This window comes from Ptiloglossa arizonensis, chromosome 13 (genome assembly GCF_051014685.1).
Source record: "Ptiloglossa arizonensis isolate GNS036 chromosome 13, iyPtiAriz1_principal, whole genome shotgun sequence".
NCBI lineage: Eukaryota > Metazoa > Arthropoda > Insecta > Hymenoptera > Colletidae > Ptiloglossa > Ptiloglossa arizonensis.
Window position 1 is genome coordinate 7,747,264 of NC_135060.1, and position 12,123 is coordinate 7,759,386.

Below are 12,123 nucleotides of genomic sequence, written 5' to 3' on the forward strand. Positions count from 1 at the left end.
CGTCTCTTCCGTTTCGCGCGGATTTCTAGGGGAATAAATCTTAAAAAATCTATGCTTTGATAAATTTTTGTTTCAACAGATCTTAAAGTTCAACCCTTTGCCCTCGAAGCGTTTCTTGATAGTAATAATTAAATATAAATAAATGCAGAAGACGTGGTTTCGTTACCCGAATGGCGCCTCGAGGAAATTTTTTTAAATCGCAATATTAATATACAATGGAGTATTTTTATTTCGATGCTTGGCATACGTATGTTTACTTCTTGAAAGAGTGTAATACCTAATTACCAGTTTGAATTACTCGATTTTGAAATCAAGTCGCAAAATTTTCCCCAATTGGAAGAAGTACACTGAATCGTGTGGCGGCCGAGAGTGGGTCTCCTTTCGAGTTCAAAGGGTTAACACTTAAAGAACACCGTTTCCGAAAATTTACCGAGTATACGTTTTCCACGGAAGTGCTCCAACTTCCGTCAATTTTGAATTCAATTTTTCTCGAATTCTTTCAAAGTGGCGGGTAATTTTCCTCAGAAAGTATTTTGAGAACTTTATTCGTGCGAAATCGAAACCGAATCGTCACACGCGCTGTTTTTTTTCCTCCTCGCTGATACTTTTTATAAAAATTGGCAAAACATTGTTCGAAATATTCACTTTTAGTATACGTAGAAAACATTTGCATCAGATGTTCCGTGTCGTTGGAAATAATTGATAAATATTAGAAATGTTCAACTCGAGGGATAATATTTCTCTTCGGTGATAGTCAATCGATGTGAACACAATTATCGAACCGAACAAGAACACAGTTGCCGATCAGTTCAGTACTGTTGATTCAACGAGACTGCGACTCGGGCTATTCCTTGGTATAATCTTTCTAGACAGCACGACAGTCGTCCCGGTACTATATCGATTCAGCCCTGGTTCCAGCATTGCCTAGGTGATCTCTGTAGGCTTTACAGCCAACACCTACTGTTTACTTATTTTCTTCCAAAGCAGAGACATTCCACGCAACTTTCTTTGTGAATCTTGCATCACCTTTGCCTTTGAAACCTGAATAGGGGTAGATTGTAAAATAGCAATTTGCTGAACCTCGCCTTTTCATCGTGACTTTTTCCAAAGGAAGGAAGAGAAAGAAAGAAAGATAAAAAATAAATAAACGCAGAAGACACGGTCAAGTTTCAGTCGACAGTCAATACACTTGTAACTTGAAATTACGTATCCGTGATCTGTCTACGTCACAGACGGAAGTCTATACTTTTATAACCTTCCGTTGGTGTAAAATTTCATCCGATAACTCGGTTCTGCCTTCGTTAAATCTTTTGAACTGTTCTCGTGTATATATGCACACGCTCGCTGTCCGATGATCGATAATCTTTTCTACCGTGTGTACGGGTCTTTTCGAAACGAGAAGGTCAGGTACACCGTGAGGCCTTTTCCTTTTTTTCAACGTTTAACGAGACACTCGTCGTTCAGTTTGGATGTCAAGTGTGGCTGCGTGTGCTATAGTTTGAGTAAAATCAATTGCTCGACGCCACTTTTCCACCGCGTATCACGGGAGACTCGACTACCACTTTTGCGTTAACGCTGCCCATTTTCAGATCCAGTGTTTACAAACCTTTCTCCATTGACATCTGACCGATGTCGTGTTACGTGTACAGCTTGACAACTGGAGAGAGAGGGGAAAAAAAAATACTCGGCAGCGAAAGGACATTTGTCCGGAATCTTCTCTCGCTGAACATTCGAACAGACTCGTTTTCCCTTCCGGTTTTCAAACAGAATATTACATTCTAATACATCGCACGATATATTGCAAACGTTGTTGATTGGCGATATCGAAGAATTTCTAAAAATTCGGTCAAAAACTGTATCTCCTCGTTCGAAAGAAAATTGTGTTTCCACGATTTTCGCGGAGAAAGTTTCTACCTCGAGAAGTTTCCTTTGAAATATTTTTTCGTTTGAACCATTAGGTTGTTCGAAAAGTAATTTCATTTTCCAAAATGGAGAACGTACAATTCAATCAAATGTTTACACGCTCTAAAATAATCGTATTTTCACCAAAAAAAAAAAAACGCCTGTTTTCCAGGATTTTCGTTTGTACGTCTCGTTGTAATTTACAATTCCAGATCTTTTTTTTCTCAAAACTCCGTACAGATCGTCGCGTTGTCGAAGAACTTACTTCTGGGTAATACGTGATCCTTTCATGGTTTTACTTCTTTTAAACGGTATCGAATGATACCCAGCGGGACTCCACGTTTCATCACCCGGTTTCATCCCCACCAAACCCACACCAAGACCACTCCCACTGTTGGAAGTTGTCGAGCTATACATGCTCCAGACGAATATAATACACTACGCGGAGGAGGGCAAGCCATGTAAGGCGCCACTCGTGGACAGCGCTGTCTTGGGCTATGCCAATTTCCCTGACCGAGAGACAGAGAGCACCTCCATAAAAAAAAAAGAAAAGAAAAATTACAATCAATGAAACTAGATGATCGATTAGTACCGAGAGTACACGGTGGGGTTAACACCACGGCGACTTTGAGAGTCCGTTTGATTTGAACTCGACTATAAATATTTATGGAGACGTAGACCGCGTATGGCACTCGGGTTATACGGTGTGTTTTGATTAGACCGCTTCTGTACACGGTGCACGGCGCCCGCCCGGTGTGTTTTCAAACACCGAGTACGTTAATACGCGTACGCTAACATTGTGCTCGTAATGGTGACACAACGGAGTCGCCGTGATTATCAGCTGCGATTCCCAAACCGCAGCATACCTTATCGCTCGGCGTTTCGCAACGTTCGTTGCGACAACACGTTGGTTACCTGCAGCAGCTACAATTCGTACAGTACCACGAGACCGACTCTCGTGCGCGCCACGATAACCATGCTTAGATGCATCAAACCGAAAGAGCTCGTTATTTCGTTGCAGACCGTTGCGGTATATTTTTTTTTTGGCACGGCTCGACAACGAAGGTATATCGCGGGCTTCGTCTTTCCTTCTTTTTTCTCTTTCGGTTCGACATCACCCGCCGAACGTGCCCGGAGAAGTTTGTCGATTATCTCCCGACGTGGCCTGTACTTTACGATTTCTGCGATTCGTACGATTGTTAAATCGGAACGTTCCACCGATGTGTATATTCTTACAGTGGTGTAGCGATGTTGGCAGCTAACCAGAACACACCGTAAAGTACGCGCGAACGACGAGTCCTGGACGATAAGAACGCTTAAATCGTAAAATAAAATTCTCCACGGTGTATCGGATGCAAGGAGCCGCGTTTTCGTTACTTTGTTCGTTGAACGGCACACCGGTATTTTTCTCGGTTTCTGATCGAGACGTTCTCGACGTTAACGAAGAGCTCTCTTTCACTCGTTTCTGATCGAGTTCTTCGGTGTTACCGAGCTCCCTCCGTTGCGTCGAATCTTCGTATTATCACGCATTCCAGCCGAGATACGGCCGCTTTATGTGCACAAGACTCGACGATACGTATTATCTGTATCGCGCTGCGGGCACGTAACATCTCTCACTCGTCTTCGCCACGAAGCCTTTGATCGGTAACGACGGTACAGCGGTCTCGCGTAGAGTGCAGCCAGTACGCTCGCGTTTGTTCCCCTATGCGCGTTCCTACGTTTTCGTCGCGACGATTTATCGCACACGTACTGTCTAAATATCGATTCAACGAAAAGCCGGTGGAATAATGTAGGTCATGATGAAAGCTCGAAACGTAAGAGGGGAATTCACTGAAACCTCTAGAAAAGGCGAGACTCTTTTCCCTATATCTGTTTTTATCATTTCTTAAAGTGGGTCGAGGTTACTTTTTCTCCATAGCGTTTTACTGTGTGTATCTAGGTGAAAAAGCCCACGTTGATAGGCTACTTGTTAATTCATTCTTTCGGCCTTCTTCCGTTAATTAAGAATATTCCGAGCCCGATTAGCTCAGCGGTCGATAAGTAATGTACAACGGTCGATAAAGATGATTTCTTTCGAATGGTTTGTTGAAAACGTTGTCGGTAAAATAGTAGTCTTCCTTTCCTGCTTGTGGTAACTATGATTCTTATCGATAGTCGGTATTATACCCACAGTCGGTTGAAAGTTTTCAGTTCTCGTAAGATGGTACATAATCACTGAGTTTGAAATTACGCCGTAAATTGTTATCGATCCTAATCACAGTCTTACAGGATGCATTCTATACATTGTATTATCAATGTATAGAGTATGAGTCATCTAACTCGACGGTCGTACATTACTTTGTTAATTGTACGCTTTGTAAAGGAGTCGTGCGAAATAAAAGTTACACGATATGGATGGTGATTTACAAGACGAAAAAACAATTTCTTGGTATTTTGTTGTTTCACCGAGATACGAGGATCACCTTCGGTTTTTTTTTCTTCTTTTAACTGTATATTATGTTAAATCGTTTGCACATATAAGGATGTCGTAAATTGGATGGAAAGAGTCACTGGTTGTGAGTCATCTTCGAAGCATTCCATCGAGATAAATATTTCGCGTGCCTTTTCGTCTTCTCAATTCTTATATTCTGCCTTTATATCTTCCTCGTTCTTCTAATTCCTCTATTATGAACATTATTAACGATTTTTAAATTCATTCGCGTACTCATGAATGTACCTGCGTCTAGGTTCAGGACTTGAAACTTCGCGTTCGTAGTTCTATAAGTAACACGTTAAAGAAGGAATTCAGTTTTTATATTTAACGAGCAACATACGAGGTATAAAACTGGTAACTTAATAAGCTGGTAACGTTGAAAGATAGAGATTTCCCGATTAATGTTTCAGTTACTGTAAAAGGGATTTCAAGGTTTGTTGCTCGGTACTTTATTTGTATTTCTTTCGAACGTTTATATCTTTCGATGAAACTGTACAAACTATACAACTTTGAAAAATATTATTCGGTTCGATGTGAGATTTTAAATCGTCCAATTTACTCTTCTTCTTCTTTTCGTGGAAGAATTTTTAGCTCAACAAATCTTTTTAGTCCGACCGGCTTGAGAACCAGAAAAATATTATGCAAAATATAAGAACGTATTTTTCATCTTGAAAAAGTGGCAGCTTTGACCATGTTGAAAATATTAATTTCTAACGTACAAAATGTCGGACATAATCGTCGAATAACGTTCCAACGTGCTGCATTGCTGCACTAAATATTTTCGTATACGAGTATTTCTGTTATTTCTGAAATTTTACGTATTCCATTTAATTGCTTAGAGACATCGTCAATGCTTTTCAACAATATATGTTTACGTCCCTCGTAATCCGTAAGCTTTTAATAATTAATTAGAAAGTTTTGTAACGAACGAAAGCGTCCTGGATCAAGAATAATATATTTTAACAGGTTGTTCGGAAAGTCATTTCGTTTTCCAAAATGGAGAATATAGAATTTAATAAAATGTTTATACGCTCTAAAAAAAATCGTGTTTCATTTTCACCAAGAAGAAAAAAAAAACGAAATGACTTTCCTAACAAGCCAATATTTCCTCGACTAGACATACGTGGGGCCTTTAATTACTTGAACGTGTAATTGAAATCATGAGAAATCATCGCGAAACGTGTTTTGCGGTAAGGTTTCTGGAATCAGCGTCTCTGGCCTCGCAGCCAGGGTAACACATGTACTGATTTACATAATCTACACGTGTTCGTCGAACTGGTCTGACAGTGACAGTGACAGTGACAGCGACAACGTCCACTTAAATTTACATCGCATCGAAGAATAAATTTCATTTGACACATTTTGGCAAACTACCAAGAGAACGGTATGTATCGCTTATACAAAGTTCGCGAAATTAGTCTGTTTATATCGGGACAATTTATTTCTTGTTTTCCGCGAATGTTTTTTAATTTTTCACTACCCGAGAAACATTCTACGAAACGTTCGCGTTATTCGTATTATAAAAAAGAAAAAGAAAAAAAATAGCAGGGAGTTTGTGTAAATTCTTAGGTGCTCTTAGAATGGGACAGTGAATGGGGGTTTTATGACATGCGAAATTGAATTCTTGGATCTTCGTCAAAAATGTGTAATGGAAAGATTTCGCAACGCTTGAGAAACGATTTATAAGTTTACACATAACTGGAGATAAATATTGCGTTTATCGCGTAAACAATTGGTAAAATAACTCTTGGTAGAGTCAAGATTTTAGAAAACGAATAAAATCGAAAGTGTTCGAAGCGGTCGAACCTGGCCGTTCAATAAAGGTGGAAGTAAATATTCCTTTTATCGGTATCGTGAGATACTACAATACTTTATCTGAAGTCAAATCACGATAAAATTAACGTTACTCGAACCGTTTGAATTCTCGTTCGATTCGTGCAATATTTATTCACTCGAAAAAAATTATTCATTAAAATACGAAATGCATTCGACAAGTCACGACGAAATCAATATTTACGCGTGGTTTTTCCTTCACATTAACCGACGGTTGCGAGAATTCAAGATAGCAACGACGAATACCGTGCGTACGATAAGTGTGAGCCTACAGACTGCCGCGACGTCTATTCCAAACGCAAAGTACAGGTGATTGTTCGCACTTCAATTATTGAACGCAGAGATAGGTAGAAATGCACCTCATCGGTGCTTAGTTAATCAATATTCGATCGTGCTCGAGAAACAACCTTTAAACGAACAAACGTAACCTGCGTAACGTTTCGCTGTGAAACCGTTCACGTTTATTCGTTAGGTCGATGCACAGGAAACGTTATTTCTCCAAAATTTTTGACGATATAAGTTATACGATATTTTCGTATCGATGTCGAAGTCGTATTAAAGAGAAAGAATTTGTTTTCAATGTCTCTGGATTAGTCTTTGAAAAGACCAGAAGTTCGTTACGTTAGGTTTTTCTGTTTTACAATTCGAACACCGAGATTTATTACGCTCGTTAGATATCTTGTACATTGAAACTTTCGATTGAAAACAATTCCGTTCGTGGTTGTAAAATATATCTGCTCTCATCTTAATCGGTAATACAATTCTTATTATTTTTCTATTCCGATTTGTACGACGTGTATCATAAGCCGTAGGTATGATTTCAGAGAGGAATTCAACATGGAAATAATTATGCTATCGTGTAAATATTTTTCGTTTCAACTTTGTCTTTAAATTACAATCCTTTGCGTTGTGGTTGTTTATTCGTTTTTACGGATACTACTATTAGAGATTTTCGCCGTATACTGCTTTTAAAAGAAGAATTAATTAAAATAGTTTTTTGAACATTGTGAAAGTATTTCTATATATAGTCGACAAGGTCACACTGCAAAATATTGTACAATAGTTGTAAATATTCGTGAAACAAGACGTAAACATTGAAAGAAAGGCGTAACGCAGAGACAAGGGTAAAATAAATATTTATTCGCGCTTCCTTTATTGCAAGGATATTGATGGAACAACGTAGAATATTCTAAAAGAAATTAATTGAGAAAGATTAAACTTTTGCTGGTTTTCTTTCGATTCCAAACGAATAAATAACGAGGGAGCCACGTCATAAATTTGCTCTCGCTCGGTCTTTAACATTCATTGCCAATCGATGGACTCCAGACATGTTGTTCGGTTGAGAAAACAATCAAGAACGGGCAAAAAAAAAAGAATTTGTTGTTAAACGGCTACCACCGATTTTGAATTGAAAGAAAACAGATGTACGAGAGAATAGAAGGGATCGATAAAATAAAGAGACATTTTATGATAAAAATAAATAAATCGTGTGCGTGTTTTATCGTCGTAGTTTCATTTTTTTCATTTATTTGTAACTTACGTCCGTGTTGATTTCTCGTAAGAACGACGAACGCGAAGTAAGAGTACACCTGCGTATTTGGATAAATAGCTGGTAAATAAGTAATGAGAGTTAAGTTTAGTTCCCATTACGTTTTCAATGAAACACCGTTAAATCCATGTTGCACGTATTCCCCGTATATGTGCCCATGTTACTCTACTATGCGAGTTCTCTTAGATGTTCTATTATACAATATATCTTTTTCCAACAAGTACGTGTACGGATAAAAGTGTTTCAAAGGCACATCAAATTTCGGTAAATAAAAATCGTTTATAATGAGCAAAGAACAGACTTGTAAAGTAATTTACGTTCCATTAATTTATTTTGAATAGTGATCCAAACTGTCTTACAGCATCCAGCTGTATGGTAAGATTTGGCTCGGATATCAATTTGCGGTTGCATTAGAATCTTGGGTAGCTAAATCTCTCACGAAGGTCTTTCTATATTTATAAACTCCAGTTGCAGTTCCTTCGCGATAACGAAATAATGCGCGCGGGCTGCAACATTCGTCTACGAAGAATAGTAACATTTTTCGAATAAAAACAACGGAACTCTTTGTTCCGTTAAATACAATTGACAGCATCGAAAAAAGATAAAAAAAAGTTTTGATTAAATTCTTCAGACCGGTATATATATACTTGGTTAAACGGACCAAACTTTCAGGAATTTATTTGCGCAAATAAATGGGGGAAATTAAACGGTTTGTTTGACCAAATAAAGAGATTCCATCGAGTCTGAAATAGTCTAAAAGAGAGTATAAATTTATCGATATTTACGAAAAATACTACCCCAACATTGTATGTGCAACTGTACAACGACTACGTAAATGCTACAAATAGTTGAAAATGCGACTATTAAGCATGTTGATAAAAGTGATGAAATATTTAAAATCGTTTCGAGTCACGCCCAAACTGCACCGATAGACGAAGAAGCCGGAAGAACGAGAGATGTAAAATAACTTTTATCGCTGAACGCACGCACACGATTTCCTCCGACACGCGGGAAAATACGCGAAGATTCGCGTAACGCGCGCGACTCTTCCACAGGGAAGAACCGAAAGTTCGTAAAATCGCGTCTTTCGAATTATCGCGCGTACCAGACACGGTCTATTGTAAAATTATTTTCATCGTTCGATGGACGCGTATAGTTCTCTCCGATTTGTGAGAAAATCTACGAGGAGCAACGATAAGCGACCAGAAGTTCCAAATTCGCGTAACGCGCGCGACTCTCCCGCAGGGAAGAACCGAAAGTCCATAAAATTGCGTCGTTCGAATTATCGCGCGCATCGACACGGTCTATTGTAAAATTATTTTCATCGTTCGATGGACGCGTATAGTTCTCTCCGATTTGTGAGAAAATCTACGAGGAGCAACGATAAGCGTCCACGAGTTCCAAATTCGCGTAACGCGCGCGACTCTCCCGCAGAGAAGAACCGAAAGTCCGTAAAATTGCATCGGTCGGGTTGTCGCGCGCGCATACGGCCGATGCGCCGTAAATTCCGTACAACGTGTCGCGAGAGTACCCCGCCGGCTTGAAAGCCGATCCAGTTCGCTACAAGCGACCGTGCTGGTGTCGTCCACGCGACACGGGGAAATCCTCGCCTCCGACAATGTCCGATTCCGATACGAGCAGCCGATCGTCGACGTGAACGGCTTTCGCTCGCGCAATCTTCCGGTTTCCGAACATTGTCGTCGGAGCCACCGTCGTGTCTCGCGTCGGCCAGTATACAACACGCATCGTTTCGATCAAAAGCCCCGCGGAGATACCCTTTCGTTTTCTCGTCTCCGCGTGCGCGCATACAGATCGCGCACGCAGGCAAGCACGCATTCACTCGCTCGCTCGCTCGCTCGCTCACGCACGTACGCACGCACGCACGCTAGAGGGGGTGTGCACGGGGGCACGACTTCGACAACCGACGAATCCGCGAGTCGAGAATCGTGACCGCTAATTCGAACAGTGATATTTAGGTCAGTGTAGTTCAAGGTGAAACCTCTTCCGGCCAAGTGCGAGAGAGAACCAGTTCGCTCGAGTTTCCACTCGAAAACGTCGAAAGTTTTGTAGATAGGTCGATAGGACGGGCAGGTCCGGGTAATTCGACGCGCAACAGGAATAACGAGCACGTTCCTCGGTGACACACTGGACGTGCCGGGACGCCCGGCGAGGTTCGTTCAGTACCGTGGAAAGTCGCGTTCGCGTAACACGGTGCCGTTTCCGTCCACCGGTCCTCTTCCCTCGCGTTTCGTACAGTTTCGTGCGCGCGACTGACGAAACGTCAACGCGGACCGCGGTGCGTTAGGTCAGTTGCGTTGCGTACGATCGAATTCGTCGTATCGAACCGGAGCGGAATGTCGTCTACGGGAGTTCTCTTTCCTTTTTTTTTTCTTTTTTTTTTCGCTCTCGATTCGCGAGCACCGCGAACGGCGGCTGGTGCCGACTCGCGTTGCCAATGGACAGCGACGAGAACGAACACTTGTTGCTAGAGACGTGTTGAACGAACGACTGCTACGTCGTTCCCTGACATTGGTCCAGCGTAGGAATTATCGCGCTCGCGAGGCGGTGGCTGCTCGCTCGCTCGTCGCGCGGAATATCGTAACCGCTACCGGATACGCTCGTTTCCCGCTTTGGGGGAGATTACGAGATTCGATCAATAATTCCGATACGATAACCGAATCGCGAGATAACAGTACACCGGGTACACATCGACCGAACTCTCCGAGGAAAATTGGTGTTCAATCTTTCATCGAAAACTTCGAAATTCCTTCATTCTTCCTCCGTGATCGAGAACTGTTTCTTACGTCGACCAGGAGGTTCGAGATTCTTCGTAATCGTCAAAGTTGCCCGTGAAAACGGGCATTCCACGAGTAAACCGAATACGAGGTTAGGTTGTCGTTCGATCGAAATAACGTTGGTTGTTTCGCGCTATCGTCCGATAGAATCCTACAGGATGCAGTCTACGGTTAGTTTCTCAAGATCCTGGCGCAGAACGGAAAAGAAACGAGTTCTCGGTTGAATTTTAACGAGACACGCGTATTCCACCGCCAACGCGCGCTACACTTCAGTCGTGCCAACCGTGGCGGTAAACTGTACATTTTTCCTTCTTCTTTTTTACTCCGTTGTCGTTAATTCATTCCCCGTGTCTATCTTTGCACGGTGGAGTGACAGTGTTTACCCTGGCCGGTTTGTAAACATCTTCTCTTCGTGGAAGTATATTTAGATTGTCAGTGGTGATTCTGTCGCAAGAGTAGCGGCGTCATCGAATAATGTTCCAATATCTGGCACGTAGCTGACGATTTCGCGGAGCCGTAAATCGTCGCTGTTGTAAGAATATCTCGCGATCAAAACACGGTCTGGAATTCGTTCGAGCGAATCGGAGCAAAATTCGTGCAAAATTGACACGCACGATCGTTTCTATCTGCACGTGGTCGGCTAACTTTACACGTTTTTAAGGAAATAAGAATACGAGTTATTCCCGCGCGATACAATTCAAAAGGCCGTGATACGCGTCGGTTCGTAAATTCGTGCGTATTTACGTTGATGTTTACACCGCGAGTCGGATTTCTCTTTTATTCGCGTGTTTACTCGGTGCGGTCCGCTCGATATATCCAACGTCGGTAGACATCGGTGGTACATAATTTATGAAAATGGATATTAATAGTCGATATAAACCACCAGTTGTCCACATTGTATTTTCGAACGGGATACGACGATAGAATCCACGAACGAACAAATAGTCCTCGTCTTCGCACGAATAGTAGAAAATACGATGTTCGAAATGCAGTTTCGCGAATATTTTGCCTCGAAGCCAAACTCCGTTTCGCGTGGACGGAATTAGAAGAGTAAACTCGAAACGAACCGAACATTGTCATACTAAGTTGTTCGATAAACTTTGTCGTTTTTTCTATTATAAAAAAGAAACTATGACACTTCAACTTTGAACAATTGTAAATATACCAAGCCAAACTCCACTTCACGAGGACGGAATTAAAAGAGTAAACTCGAAACGAACCTAACATTGCGATACTAAATTGTACGATAAGCTTTGTCGTTATTTCTATTATTAAAAAAAAAGACTACGACACTTGAACTTTGAACAATTGTAAATATACGAACGAGTCGACAGATCTACACGAAACTTCGCCCGTGTTTATCAAAGAACAGTACCATCTATCGAAAAATGAAACGACGAACCTGATAGCTCCGTTTCTTATCGTACGACAAAATTGATCGAGCAACCTGTTACACCGTGCCAGAAGCTTCGTTATCATTGCTAACGAGGAGACGAGATCGTTGTCGCGGAACACACGTTTTTCTCAGACAACAGAGATCCACGAACGACGTTTCGAACAACGGAGATCCA

General features: G+C 41.4%; 1 protein-coding gene across 2 annotated transcripts in view; it reads left to right on the plus strand.

The window, feature by feature from the left end:
• Snf4agamma (SNF4/AMP-activated protein kinase gamma subunit) overlaps positions 1-12,123 on the plus strand; it is a 134,737-nt gene that overhangs the window by 81,643 nt on the left and 40,971 nt on the right. The window lies entirely within an intron of this gene.